Source organism: Microcaecilia unicolor, chromosome 1 (assembly GCF_901765095.1).
Source record: "Microcaecilia unicolor chromosome 1, aMicUni1.1, whole genome shotgun sequence".
In the NCBI taxonomy this organism is placed as follows: Eukaryota; Metazoa; Chordata; class Amphibia; order Gymnophiona; family Siphonopidae; genus Microcaecilia; species Microcaecilia unicolor.
In genome coordinates this window covers 757,979,273-757,994,688 of record NC_044031.1, presented here as the reverse complement: position 1 = coordinate 757,994,688, position 15,416 = coordinate 757,979,273, and the positions used below count along the sequence as shown (strand labels likewise).

At 51.1% G+C, this 15,416-nt stretch overlaps 1 protein-coding gene across 1 annotated transcript in view; it reads left to right on the top strand.

The window, feature by feature from the left end:
• LOC115459907 (A disintegrin and metalloproteinase with thrombospondin motifs 17-like) overlaps positions 1-15,416 on the top strand; it is a 393,810-nt gene that overhangs the window by 223,740 nt on the left and 154,654 nt on the right. The gene's annotated exons all lie outside the window — the stretch shown is intronic.

Below are 15,416 nucleotides of genomic sequence, written 5' to 3'. Positions count from 1 at the left end.
CACTAGAATCCACACCCTGCCCTTTGCATAGTCATCAGGCTAAACAGGACTTGTGATTAATGTCTAAGCTAAAATTTGTGATACCCTTGGTGTCTTGCCGTCCTCTGTGCAGAGCTTCAGAGGACACTGGATTACTGAGAGGAAGGTTTTACCCATGTTTAGTTCTGCCCAGCCATATCCCCAGTCCCCCTCTGCCCGACAGATCTTGAATGGCACCAAGAAGCCACTTCCTCCTTAGGCAACAGAAGGTGGCTTAATAAAACGTCATATCCTGCTGTCACAGGACCAGGCTTGCGATAAGATCTGTGAGATTTTGCAGTTCTTATTGTGAGACTGGTCCTGCAGTTTCAGGATATGACATCTTATTAACACACGTCCTGCTGCCCACCCATTCTTGTCTCAGGCCCACCCAGCGGCAACGCCACACTTCTCTTTTCCCCCCTCTCCTCCGCAGCATCCCGGCATCTATGCTTGTGTCTCTGAACGCTGTCCCTCCCCGGAGTCAGGCGTCCTCGGCATTCTCTTTGCTTGCGCCTGCCCCACAGGCTTCCATCTGCCGCGTTTCACCAGACAGGAAATAGGCAATGATGTCAGCGAGGGCAGGGCGTGGCAAATGGAAGCCTGCAGATCTGTGCGCAAGCAGCGAGAATGAACCGCTGCAGGCGCCAAGAATGCCTGTAAGGTACACTGGGGAGGGACGGGGTTTCGGAGACAGGAGCTCAGATGCCACAACTCCACGGAGGAGATGTGGGGTAGGTGAAAAAAAAATTATGTTCTTAAAAAAATATCTCTGGGAAGATATTTGTGGTGTGATGTGATGTGGGGAGGGGGAGCTTGAAAGGCCCATCCAATTTGCCTCTGGGCACATCCAAAATGCTGTCTGGCTGCTGAGCAGGAGATCTCTCCATCCCAGTGACAGCGTGGGACATGACCCGCTAAAAGCAGGAGTCTCCCACTGAATGTGGGAGACTTGGCAGATCTGTGTATGCCAAACTAAGGGGCGTCGAAGAGAAAATGCATAGCTTTATTGCTGCTTCAACCCAAGAACGAACCACTTCTGTTGACACGTTTCCTGGACATCTCTCAGGCAGAACTGTCATGGCCTGGCCTTAAGCACTTTCTGTCATCTCATAGGACGCCCAGCCTGTGGTGATGCATTAGCTTGTGCCTAGACCAGTGGTTCCCCAACCTGTCAGGTTTTCAGGATCCCACAATGAATATTCATGAGATAGATTTGCATGCAGTGGAGGAGCGGCCTAGTGGTTAGGGTGGTGGACTTTGGTCCTGGGGAACTGAGGAATTGAGTTCGATTCCCGGCACAGGCAGCTCCTTGTGACTCTGGGCAAGTCACTTAACCCTCCATTGCCCGCCGCATTGAGCCTGCCACGAGTGGGAAAGCGCAGGGTACAAATGTAACAAAAATAAAATAGATACTATTGGAGATTCTACATGGAATGTTGCTACTATTGGAGATTCTACATGGAATGTTGCTATTCCACTAGCAACATTCCATGTAGAAGGCTGCACAGGCTTCTGTTTCTGTGAGTCTGACATCCTGCAGGTACGTGCAGGACGTCAGACTCACAGAAGCAGAAGCCTGCGCGGCCACATTGGTGATCTGCAAGGGCCGACTTCTACATGGAATGTTGCTAGTGGGACTCTGGGCAAGTCACTTAACCCTCCATTGCCCTATGTAAGCCGCATTGAGCCTGCCATGAGTGGGAAAGCGCGAGGTACAAATGTAACAAAAAATAAAAAATAAATAAATAAAAATCTCTCTCATGAATATTCATTGCGGATATCCTGAAAACCTGACTGGCTGGGGTGCCTCCAGGACCAGGTTTGGGAACCACTGGCCTAGTCTCACATTCTGCACTTTTCAGTTGGTCAGACACATTTTCTCTCCGAATACTTGATTAACAATCCCAGAATTAGTTCATTACTAGTCTAGGAATTGATGCCCTGGAGTAAACAGCAGTTTCCCCTTGACTGCAATCAGAAGGCGGGAAGGTTTGGCCTTGCTGTAGAAATTAGTTGTAGCCTCAAGGAAGCTGAGTATGTTCTCCCTATAAAGACAGATGGATGACTTTCGGGCTCATTTTCGAAAGAGAAGGACGCCCATGTTTCGACATAAATGGAAGATGGACGTCCTTCTCCCAGGGTCGTCCAAATCGGCATAATCGAAAGCCGATTTTGGATGTCCCCAACTGCTTTCCGTCGCAGGGACGGCCAAAGTTCAAGGAGCCGTAGCGGGACTTGGGCGTGCCTAACACCAGGACGTCCTCGACCCATAATTGAAAGAAATAAGGACGTCCCTGACGAACACTTGGACGACTTTACCTGGTCGTGGTTTTCTTACTGCCAAGGCACAAAAAGGTGCCCGAAATGACCAGATGACCACTGGAGAGAATCGGGGTTGACCTCCCCTTACTCCCCCAGTGGTCACTAACCCCCTCCCAACCTCAAAAAATATCTTTAAAAATATTGATTGCCAGCCTCTGTGCCAGCTTCAGATATCATACTCAAGTCCATGACAACAGTATGCAGGTCCCGGGAGCAGTTTTAGTGGGTGCAGTGCACTTCAGGCAGGCGGACCCAGGCTTATCCCCCCCACTACCTGTTACGTTTGTGGAGGAAACAGTGAGTCTTCCAAAACCCACCAGAAACCCACTGTACCCACATCTAGGTACCCCCTTCACCCGTAAGGGCTATGGTAGTGGTGTACAGTTCGGGGTAGTGGGTTTTGGGGGGCTCAGCACACAAGGTAAGGGAGCTATGTACCTGGGGGCATTTTAATTGTATCAGCTCAGCTTTTACTTAAATTATGGCAGCTATTTGTACAGATTACAAGCAGTGGCGTTCCTAGGGTGGCTGACACCCGGGGCGGATCGCCGATGCGCCCCCCCCCCCCCCGGCGAAGAGACGGACACCCCCCTCCCCGGGTGCATCTTTACCTGCTGGGGGGGTGCCGCAAGTCTGTCGGCAACGCTCGTTCCCTGCTCCCTCTGCCCCGGAACAGGTTACTTCCTGTTCCGGGGCAGAGGGAGCAGGGAACGAGCAATGCCAACAGACGTGCGGCACCCCCCCAGTGGTAAAATGATGGACACGACCTCCCCCCGTAGAAACAACACCCCCCCCCCCCCCCACGGTGGATCTTTACCTGCTGGGGGGGGGGGGGGGGTGCCGCGCGCCTGTCGGCTTCGCTTGTTCCCTGCTCCCTCTGCCCCGGAACAGGAAGTAACCCATTTTGGGGCAGAGGGAGCAGGGAATGAGCATTGCCGACAGATGCGTGGCACCCCCCCCCAGCGGCGTGCACCCGGGGCGGACCCCCCCCCCTCCCCCCCTTGGTACGCCACTGATTATAAATGTAACTGGATAATGGTTGAATTTAGTTGAGTTTAAACCGATCCCTGTCAATGCCTCCTTTGCTGAATCTTTATATGCAGATAACTCTTGACTGGACATAAAGAAGTCTGGTCAGAAGATTCCATTTGCTGGCTTGCAAATAAAAAAAAAAAAAAAAGATCTATGTGATTAACTGTAAAGTTAACTTTGTAAATGCTTTGGAATATCAACCTCGTGGTGTATATTTTTAGCCTTGAAAAAGATTGCGGTATGATTGTGGCCGAGGCAGTGGGCCACTTTTAACTCTCTTGTTTTGTGTGTAATTTTTACGTATTTTAAGACAATAATCCTTGGGTTGTGTCCTGGAATCTCAAAGCCTCTGCCCTTGTGCTTCATTTTAAAACTCACTGTGCGTGTTTGTGGGTGAGGGTTCAGGGAATTGTATGATTCTGACTTAACTGATCCCAGCAGTGAAGGCGAGAGAGGAGCTCAGTGCATCTCGGAGACACCACTGGAAACATAGTCTTTCATACTAATGCCAGCTCAACAGCTGGGCTCTGTTGGTTGGCTCCCATTTTTGGAATTGTTGGCATAGGCAGCTGTCTCCTCTCTCAGCCAATAGCAGTGTTTGATTTATTTTCAGTGAAGTGCTGTATCAAATGGAGAAAACCAAATGCAAAAGTAATAACCGTTTGCCAGTAAGCATTTGTTAGGAAGAGAAACAAAGTCCGCTATTCCACTCGGTCGTCTTTGTGATGAGGTGCCTCGTGTTCCTCAGCATTGCACTGCATTCGGGGCTCAGGTATTTGAGCTGAGTTCAGTGCCTGTGACCGACAACGCAGTCAAGCAAAAAGAAGCGCTTTTTCCGCAATCTGTTCACCTCCGTTTTTTATACTGCTTTCTGTAAAAAAAAAATAATGCACCTATTTTTTTTTTTTAATTTATTTATTTATGGTTCATTTATACCCCACAGTTTCCCACAATTGCAGGCACAATGTGGCTTACATGAATTACAAAAGTAGAGCAGTACAACACATGAATTTTACAGCAGAATAAGGAGAGAACACTAACAACAATTAGGGTGACTAATAAGCAGAATTACTAATGGAGTAAGTTTTTTCAAAAAGGAACGTTTTTAACATCTTCTTGAAAAGATGATGATCAGATTGAGATTTTAGGTTCAGAGGTAAAGCATTCCAAGTCTTCGGGCTGGAGTAGTGAAAAGTAGAGGCAAAAAGAAGCTTGTATTTGACACCCCGGCAAGACGGATAATGAAGTTGAAGATAGGTGCTGGCTGTGTTGATGGCATTTCTAGGTGCGAGGTCTATTAGAGGAATCATGTATTCCGGAACTAGACTGTAGATAATTTTATGCGTTAAGGTGCAAAGCTTGAAAGCGATTCACTCTCTAACTGGGAGCCAGTGCAGATTGAGACATAGAGGTTGTACCCTGCGCTTTCCCACTCATAGGAGGTTCAATGCGGCTTAGATATTATATTCAGGTACTTATTTTGTACCAGGGGCAATGGAGGGTTAAGTGACTTGCCCAGAGTCACAGGGAGCTGCCTGTGCCTACAGTGGGAATTGAACTCAGTTCCTCAGGACCAAAGTCCACCACCCTAACCACTAGGCCACTCCTCCACTGTTGCTACTATTTGAGATTCTATTCCACTAGCAACATTCCATGTAGAAGTCATTCTCCGAGGACAAGCAGGCTGCTTGTTCTCACGACTGGGTGACGTCCGCGGCAGCCCCCACCAACCGGAAAGAAGCTTCGCGGGACGGTCGGCACGCAGGGCACGCCCACCGCGCATGCGCGGCCGTCTTCCCGCCCGTGCGCGACCGCTCCCGCCAGTTCCTTTTTTTCCGCGCCTGGAGAGAGTCGTGCCTTGCCGCTCTCTCTGTTCAGCCGCCGGATTGTTCGATCGCGTGTACGCTGATCGTGCTTTTTTCTACTTTTTACTAACGGTTTTCGTTACCGCCCGGTTTCTTTTTACTAAAAAAAAAAAAAGAAACCCTGCGCGTGTGGGGCACGCGCTCCCTTTTTTCCCTCGCTTCCAGCGGGGCCGCCGCGTTGCGGCCTAGTGGCCGCACGGTCGTTTTGCTTTTTCGTGGTGTGATTTCAGCCACCATTGACGACTTTGACTTCGCCGACGCGATTTTTCCGTCGATGTCCTCGAAGGTCCCGAGTGGATTTAAAAAGTGTGGTCGCTGCGGCCGGCCGATCTCGCAGACCGACACCCACGCTTGGTGCCTCCAGTGCCTCGGGCCGGAGCACAATCTCAAGTCGTGTGCTTTGTGTCTCGGTCTCCGGAAACGGACTCAGGTTGCGAGGCAAGTTCTACGGGACTGTCTTTTTGGAACTTGCGCCGGCCCCTCGACGTCGACCTCGAAGGCATCGGTATCGACGCCCGGTCCTTCGGTACCGGTATCGATGCCCGAGACATCGGCACCGATGGCAGCGACCCCAGGAGAACAGGTCCCGTCGGCCCGCCGGTCCTCCGGTGAGAGTGGGGGTGAGAGGCCGCGTGGGCAGTCGGCCCCGGTCACTCCCTCAGCTCGTGGGCCACAGGACCGAACCCTGTCTGACCCGGTACCTCGAGACCGAGGGGGATCGACCTCCTCCTCCTCCATGCCCTCCGGCGCCGGTGACGGGCATCGGAAAAAAAGACAAGAAGCGTCGTCACCGGTCGCCCTCGGTTGCAGCCCGATGTCGGAGAGGAGGCGACGCCGAAGCGTCACCGTCGAGAGGAGCGGTCTCCGTCGGTTGTGGAGGTACCGACGCGTCGGGGTTCCGGCACCTCGGTGCCGTCTCCTGGCTCCCAGCAGCTTCTGGCACCGACACCCCTACCGGCCCCACCGCCTTTCCCGGCAGCGGGCCTGGACGAGTGCCTCAGAGCCATCCTTCCGGGGATCCTGGAAGGGCTGATGCGCCAGGCTGTGCCGGCGCCGGGGGTGCTTGCGCCCTCGGCGCCGATGACTGTGGCGCCGGCGAGCTCTAGCCCGGCGCCGGGGCCGTCGACACCGCCGCCGCTTGCGGTGCCGGTCTCGACCGCCACGCAGGTGGAGTCCCCGTCGACGTCGATGGAGGGAGCTCCGTCCCCGCCGGCGCGGGAGTCCACCGCTCGACGACACCGAGACCCTGGTGCCTCGACATCGAGCCGGGCCCGGTTCAGGACTCAGCTACATGAGCTTATGTCCGACACCGAGGATGAGGACTCGTGGGGGGAAGAGGAGGACCCTAGATATTTCTCCTCAGAGGAGTCTACGGGCCTTCCCTCGGACCCCACGCCTTCACCGGAGAGGAAACTCTCACCTCCCGAGAGTCTCTCTTTTGCCTCCTTTGTGCGGGATATGTCTATCAGCATTCCCTTCCCCGTGGTCTCTGTGGAAGAGCCGAGGGCCGAGATGCTCGAGGTCCTCGACTATCCATCACCACCTAGAGAGTCCTCCACGGTGCCGCTGCACAATGTCCTAAAGGAGACGCTGCTTCGGAACTGGGTGCGACCATTAACTAACCCCACCATTCCCAAGAAAGCAGAGTCCCAGTACAGGATCCACTCTGACCCAGAGCTAATGCGGCCACAATTGCCCCATGACTCGGCGGTCGTGGATTCTGCTCTCAAGAGGGCACGGAGTTCGAGGGATACCGCCTCGGCGCCCCCGGGGCGGGAGTCTCGCACTCTGGACTCGTTTGGGAGGAAGGCCTACCAATCCTCCATGCTCGTGACCCGCATCCAATCATACCTGCTCTATATGAGCATTCACATGCGGACCTATGTGCAACAACTGGCGGACCTGGTCGAGAAGCTCCCGCCGGAGCAGTCCAGGCCTTATCAGGAGGTGGTCAGGCAGCTGAAGGCGTGCAGAAAGTTCCTGTCCAGGGGTATTTATGACACCTGTGACGTGGCATCTCGTGCTGCGGCCCAAGGTATAGTGATGCGCAGGCTCTCATGGCTGCGCGCCTCTGACCTGGACAACCGCACCCAGCAGAGACTGGCCAACGTCCCTTGCCGGGGGGATAACATTTTTGGTGAGAAGGTCGAGCAGATGGTGGACCAACTGCATCAGCGGGAAACCGCTCTCGACAAGCTCTCCCACCGGGCGCCTTCAGCATCCACCTCCACAGGTGGACGTTTTTCCCGGGCCCGGCAGGCTGCACCCTATTCTTTTGCGAAGCGTAGGTACAACCAGCCGGCCCGAAGGCCTCGTCAGGCACAGGGACAGCCCCAGCGCGCTCGTTCTCGTCAACAGCGTGCGCCTAAGCAGCCCCCTGCGCCTCCACAGCAAAAGCCGGGGACGGGCTTTTGACTGGATCCATGGGAACATAGCCGCCCTACAAGTGTCCGTACCGGACGATCTGCCGGTCGGAGGGAGGTTAAAATTTTTTCACCAAAGGTGGCCTCTCATAACCTCCGACCAGTGGGTTCTCCAAATAGTGCGGTGCAGATACGCCCTGAATTTGGCCTCCCTGCCTCCAAATTGCCCTCCGGGAGCTCAGTCTTTCAGCTCCCGCCACAAGCAGGTACTTGCAGAGGAACTCTCCGCCCTTCTCAGCGCCAATGCGGTCGAGCCCGTACCACCCGGGCAGGAAGGGCGGGGATTCTATTCCAGGTACTTCCTTGTGGAAAAGAAAACAGGGGGGATGCGTCCCATCCTAGACCTGAGAGGCCTGAACAAATTCCTGGTCAAAGAAAAGTTCAGGATGCTTTCCTTGGGCACCCTTCTGCCAATGATTCAGGAAAACGATTGGCTATGTTCCCTGGATTTAAAGGACGCCTATACTCACATACCGATACTGCCAGCTCACAGACAGTATCTCAGATTCCGCCTGGGCGCACGGCACTTTCAGTATTGTGTGCTGCCCTTTGGGCTCGCCTCTGCCCCACGAGTGTTTACCAAGTGCCTCGTGGTGGTAGCGGCCTACCTACGCAAGCTGGGAGTGCACGTGTTCCCATATCTCGACGATTGGCTGGTCAAGAACACCTCGGAGGCAGGAGCCCTCCGGTCCATGCAGTGCACTATTCAACTTCTGGAGCTGCTGGGGTTTGTGATAAATTACCCAAAGTCCCATCTCCAGCCAACCCAGTCTCTGGAATTCATAGGAGCTCTGCTGAATACCCAGACGGCTCAGGCCTACCTTCCCGAAGCGAGGGCCACCAATCTCCTGGCCCTGGCTTCGCAGACCAGAGCGTCTCAGCGGATCACAGCTCGGCAGATGTTGAGACTTCTGGGTCATATGGCCTCCACAGTTCATGTGACTCCCATGGCTCGTCTTCACATGAGATCTGCTCAATGGACCCTAGCTTCCCAGTGGTTCCAAGCCACCGGGAATCTAGAAGATGTCATCCGCCTCTCCACCAGTTGCCGCACTTCACTGCTCTGGTGGACCATCCGGACCAATTTGACCCTGGGACGTCCATTCCAAATTCCACAGCCCACGAAAGTGCTGACGACGGATGCATCTCGCCTGGGGTGGGGAGCCCATGTCGATGGGCTTCACACCCAGGGTCTGTGGTCCCTCCAGGAAAAGGATCTGCAGATCAACCTCCTGGAGCTCCGAGCGATCTGGAACGCACTGAAGGCTTTCAGAGATCGGCTGTCCTGCCAAATTATCCAAATTCGGACAGACAATCAGGTTGCAATGTATTACGTCAACAAGCAGGGGGGCACCGGATCTCGCCCCCTGTGTCAGGAAGCCGTCGGGCTGTGGCGTTGGGCGTGCCGGTTTGGCATGCTCCTCCAAGCCACGTACCTGGCAGGCGTAAACAACAGTCTGGCCGACAGACTGAGCAGAGTCATGCAACCGCACGAGTGGTCGCTCCATGCCAGAGTGGTACGCAAGATCTTCCGAGAGTGGGGCACTCCCTCGGTGGACCTTTTCGCCTCTCAGACCAATCACAAGCTGCCTCTGTTCTGTTCCAGACTTAAGGCACACGGCAGACTAGCGTCGGATGCCTTTCTCCTCCATTGGGGGACCGGCCTCCTGTATGCTTATCCTCCCATACCTTTGGTGGGGAAGACCTTACTGAAGCTCAAGCAAGACCGCGGCACCATGATTCTGATAGCGCCCTTTTGGCCCCGTCAGATCTGGTTCCCTCTTCTTCTGGAGTTGTCCTCCGAAGAACCGTGGAGATTGGAGTGTTTTCCGACTCTCATCTCGCAGAACGACGGAGCGTTGCTGCACCCCAACCTTCCATCCCTGGCTCTCACGGCCTGGATGTTGAGGGCGTAGACTTCGCTGCGTTGGGCCTGCCTGAGGGTGTCTCCCGGGTCTTGCTTGCCTCTAGGAAGGATTCCACTAAAAAGAGTTACTTTTTCAAGTGGAGGAGGTTTGTCGTGTGGTGTGAGAGCAAGGCCCTAGAACCTCGTTCTTGCCCTGCACAGAACCTGCTTGAATACCTTCTGCACTTATCAGAGTCTGGCCTCAAGACCAACTCAGTAAGGAATCACCTTAGTGCGATTAGTGCTTACCATTATCGTGTGGAAGGTAAAGCCATCTCTGGACAGCCTTTAGTCGTTCGATTCATGAGAGGCTTGCTTTTGTCAAAGCCCCCTATCAAGCCTCCTACTGTGTCATGGGATCTCAACGTCGTCCTCACCCAGCTGATGAAACCTCCTTTTGAGCCACTGAATACCTGCCATCTGAAGTACTTGACCTGGAAGGTCATTTTCTTGGTGGCAGTTACTTCCGCTCGTAGGGTCAGTGAGCTTCAAGCCCTAGTAGCTCATGCTCCATATACCAAATTTCATCACAACAGAGTAGTGCTCCGCACCCACCCAAAGTTCCTGCCGAAGGTGGTGTCGGAGTTCCATCTTAACCAGTCAATTGTCTTGCCAACATTCTTCCCCAGGCCGCATACCCGCCCTGCTGAACGTCAGTTGCACACATTGGACTGCAAGAGAGCATTGGCCTTCTACTTGGAGCGGACACAGCCCAACAGACAGTCCGCCCAATTGTTTATTTCTTTCGACCCTAACAGGCTAGGGGTCGCTGTCGGGAAACGCACCATCTCCAATTGGCTAGCAGATTGCATTTCCTTCACTTACGCCCAGGCTGGGCTGGCTCTTGAGGGTCATGTCACGGCTCATAGTGTCAGAGCCATGGCAGCGTCAGTGGCCCACTTGAAGTCAGCCACTATTGAAGAGATTTGCAAGGCTGCGACGTGGTCATCTGTCCACACATTCACATCACATTACTGCCTCCAGCAGGATACCCGACGCGACAGTCGGTTCGGGCAGTCGGTGCTGCAGAATCTGTTTGGGGTGTAAATCCAACTCCACCCTCCAGGACCCGAATTTATTCTGGTCAGGCTGCACTCTCAGTTAGTTGTTCTTCGTAGGTCAATTTCTGTTGTACCCTCGCCGTTGCGAGGTTCAATTGACCTGGGTTATTGTTTTGAGTGAGCCTGAGAGCTAGGGATACCCCAGTCGTGAGAACAAGCAGCCTGCTTGTCCTCGGAGAAAGTGAATGATACATACCTGTAGCAGGTGTTCTCCGAGGACAGCAGGCTGATTGTTCTCACCTACCCTCCCTCCTCCCCTTTGGAGTTGTGTGTTTCATCTTTTGCTAGTCATTCAACTGGCGGGAGCGGTCGCGCACAGGCGGGAAGACGGCCGCGCATGCGCGGTGGGCGTGCCCTGCGTGCCGACCGTCCCGCGAAGCTTCTTTCCGGTTGGTGGGGGCTGCCGCGGACGTCACCCAGTCGTGAGAACAATCAGCCTGCTGTCCTCGGAGAACACCTGCTACAGGTATGTATCATTCACTGCCCTTGCAGATCACCAATGTGGCCGCGCAGGCTTCTGCTTCTGTGAGTCTGACATCCTGCACGTACATGCAGGACGTCAGACTCAGAAACAGAAGCCTGCGCAGCCTTCTACATGGAATGTTGCTAGTGGAATAGCAACATTCCATGTAGAATCTCCAATAGTAGCAACATTCCATGTAGAATCTCCAATAGTATCTATTTTATTTTTGTTACATTTGTACCCTGCGCTTTCCCACTCATGGCAGGCTCAATGCGGCTTACATGGGGCAATGGAGGGTTAAGTGACTTGCCCAGAGTCACAAGGAGCTGCCTGTGCCTGAAGTGGGAATCGAACTCAGTTTTCCAGGACCAAAGTCCACCACCCTAACCACTAGGCCACTCCTCCACTGTTGCTACTATTTGAGATTCTACATGGAATGTTGCTATTCCACTAGCAACATTCCATGTAGAAGTCGGCCCTTGCAGATCACCAATGTGGCCGCGCAGGCTTCTGCTTCTGTGAGTCTGACGTCCTGCACGTACGTGCAGGACGTCAGACTCACAGAAACAGAAGCTTGCGCAGCCTTCTACATGGAATGTTGCTAGTGGACACTAGCAACACTCCATGTAGAATCTCCAATAATAGCAACATTCTCCAGCGTGGCCGCGTTGCTGATCTGCAAGGACAGTCTTCTACATGGAATGTTGTTAGTGGAATAGCAACATTCCATGTAGAATCTCAAATAGGCTGGGATTCCGGAATCTTCCTATTCTTTGGGGTTCTACATGGAATGTTGCTACTCTTTTGAGATTGTGAATGGAATCTTGTTGATGGGACTTGATATACTGCCTTTCTGAGGTTTTTGCAACTACATTCAAAGTGGTTTACATAGTATATACAGGTACTTATTTTGTACCAGGGGTAATGGAGGGTTAAGTGACTTGTCCAGAGTCACAAGGAGCTGCAGTGGGAATTGAACCCAGTTCCCCAGGATCAAAGTCCACTGCACTAACCACTAGGCTATTCCTCCACTAGCAACATTCCATGTAGAAGCCTGCCCTTGCAGATCAGCAACACGGCCGCGCAAGCTTCTGTTTCTGTGAGTCTGACGTCAGACTCACAGAAACAGAAGCCTGCGCGGCTGCATTGCTGATCTGCAAGAGCAGGCTTCTACATGGAATGTTGCTAGTGGAATAGCAACATTCCATCTAGAATCTCAAATAGGCTGGGATTCTAGAATCTTACTATTCTTTGGGGTTCTACATGGAATGTTGCTACTCTTTTGAGATTGTGAATTATTATTATTATTATTATTAACATTTGTATAGCACTACCAGACGCACGCAGCGCTGAACACCTGACACAGATGGAATCTTGTTAATGGGATTTGATATACCACCTTTCTGAGGTTTTTGCAACTACATTCAAAGCGGTTCACATAGTATATACAGGTACTTATTTGTACCTGGGGCAATGGAGGGTTAAGTGACTTGCCCAGAGTCACAGGGAGCTGCCTGTGCCTACAGTGAGAATTGAACCCAGTTCCCCAGGACCAAAGTCCACCACGCTAACCACTAGGCCACGCCTCCACTCCTACATTTGAAAACACAGTTTGGCCATTTTTTAAGAAATATATCCAAATGGAAACAGTGGCATTTACACGTGTTTACTGCATGCCCGTGTAAATTAGCAATTTCAGAAAGCCGCTATTTACACGTGGATATGTACGACATGTGGTGATTTCAGGAAGGATTGGTTTGAGCATGGCTTGGGCGTGGCATTGCATTTTACAAAGGGAATATCTTTTCACTCAAAGAATAGTTATGCTCTGGAACTCGCTGCCAGAGGATGTGATAACAGAGGCTAGCGTATCTGGGTTTAAAAAAGGTTTGGACAAGTTCCTGGAGGAAAAGTCCATAGTCTGCTATTAAGATAGACATGGGGAAACCACTGCTTGCCCTGAAATTGGTAGCCTGGAATCTTGCTACTATTTGGGTTGCTGCCAGGTACTAGTGACCTGGATTGGCCAGTGTTGGAAGCAGGATACTGGGCTAGATGGACCATTGGTCTGACCCAGTCTGGCTAGTCTTATGTTCTTATGACCTCACTACTTAATTGGCATACTTACACATGAGGGTTTGTAAAATGGGGTGGCTACACATGGAAGTGGTGTATTCACTACTTCCATGTGAAAGCATGGCCACCTCTGCGTGGAAGCTATCAGTCCATGCTTTGACAAAATGTTCAGCTTCCACACGAGGTTACTTGACAGACACTTAGTATAACAATTTTAGGGACAGAAAATGTATTTATTTGGATATTTGCTCACACCTTTTTCAGTAGTAGCTTAAGGTGACTACAGAGGAAATTAGAGGGACATGGGATCGGAGGTAGTGTCTTACTGTGGATTAAAAACTGCTTGAAAGATAGGAAACAGAGAGTAGGACTAAAAGGTCAATATTCGCAATGGAGAAGGGTAGTTAGCGGGGTCCCTCATGGATCGGTGCTGGGACCTCTGCTTTTTAACATATTCATAAATGACCTAGAGATGGGGGTAACTAGTGAGGTAATCAAATTTGCCGATGACACAAAGTTATTCAAAGTAGTCAAATTGAGGGAAGGTTGTGAAAAACTACAAGAGGACCTTACGAGACTGGGAGACTGGGCGTCTAAATGGCAGATAACGTTTAATGTGAACAAGTACAAAGTGATGCATGTGGGAAAGAGGAACCCAAACTATAACTACGTCATGCAAGGTTCAACGTTGGGAGTCATGGATCGAGAAAGGGATCTAGGTGTCGTTGTTGATGATACGTTGAAAACTTCTGCTCAATGTGCTGCTGCGGCTAGGAAAGCAAATAGAATGTTGGGTATCATTAGGAAAGGGATTGAAAACAAAAATAAGGATATTATTCTGCCATTGTATCGCACCTCGAGTATTGTGTTCAATTCTGGTCGCCGCACCTCAAAAAAGACATAGTGGAATTGGAAAAGGTGCAGAGAAGGGCGACAAAGATGATACAGGGGATGGGATGACTTACCTATGAGGAAAGGGTAAAGCGACTAGGGCTCTTCAGCTTGGAGAAAAGGCGGCTGAGGGGAAGATATGATAGACGTCTATAAGATAATGAGTGGAATTTATTTAGTTATTGCATTTGTACCTCACATTTTCCCACCTCTTTGCAGGCTCAATGTGGCTTACATTACATTGTGAATAGGGAAATCGAAAAGAAAATATACATTTAGTGTTGCTTAAGGATCTTGGGTAACATGATAATAGTAAGGCAAGGTAGTAGAATAATGAGCAATATACTTTAGTTGATGTGGAGCGTCTGTTTACGCTTTCCAAAAATACTAGGACAAGGGGGCATGCGATGAAGCTGCAGTGTGGTAAATTTAAAATGAATCGGAGGAAATTTTTCTTCACTCAATGCGTAGTTAAACTGTGGAATTCGCTGCCAGAAAAGGTGGTTAAGGCGGTTAACTTAGCGGACTTCAAAAAAGAGATGGACGGCTTCCTGGAGCAAAAAGCCATAGAATGCTGTTGAATGGACGAGAGAATAATACAGTATTTCTAGGATGAGCGGGACAAATTGCTTGTTCTTTTGGCCACTGTTGGTGACAGGGTGCTGGGCTCAATGGACCCTTGGTCTGTCCCAGCATGGCAATACTTATGTACTTACGTACATTCAGGTACACTGGGTATTTCCCTGTCCCAGGAGGGCTCACAATCTAAGTTTGTACCTGAGGCAATGGAGGGTTAAGTGACTTGCCCAAGATCACAAGGGGCAGCAGTGGGATTTGAACTGGCCACCTCTGGATGGCAAGACTGGTGCTTGCTCTAACAAATAGGCCACTCCTCCATTCATGGGAAGCATCTGTGGACCTTTGTCATAGGCATCCTTTCATAGCATTATACATTCCAATGTTTACCCTGGCATCGTTTTGTAAGACCCACATTTATGTCCTATACATTTTTAATGCTTTTTACTACTACTACTAGTACTACTTAACATTTCTAGAGCGCTACTAGGGTTACGCAGCGCTGTACAAATTAACAAAGAAGGACGGTCCCTGCTCAAAGGAGCTTACCATCTAAAGGACGAAATGTCAAGTTGGTGCAGTCTAGATTTCTTGAGTACATGTCTTGGTGGGGAGGGGTGGGAGAGAGATGCATCAATTTTTGTTATGGGCTTGCACTTACAGACTTCAAAACAATTCTACAGCTAATCACAAAGATATCGTCCCCTTCCTTTCAAATCTACCTCTTCAAAAACTTTATGAATAACATCACTAAAATTCTACAACTGAACACAAAAGCTA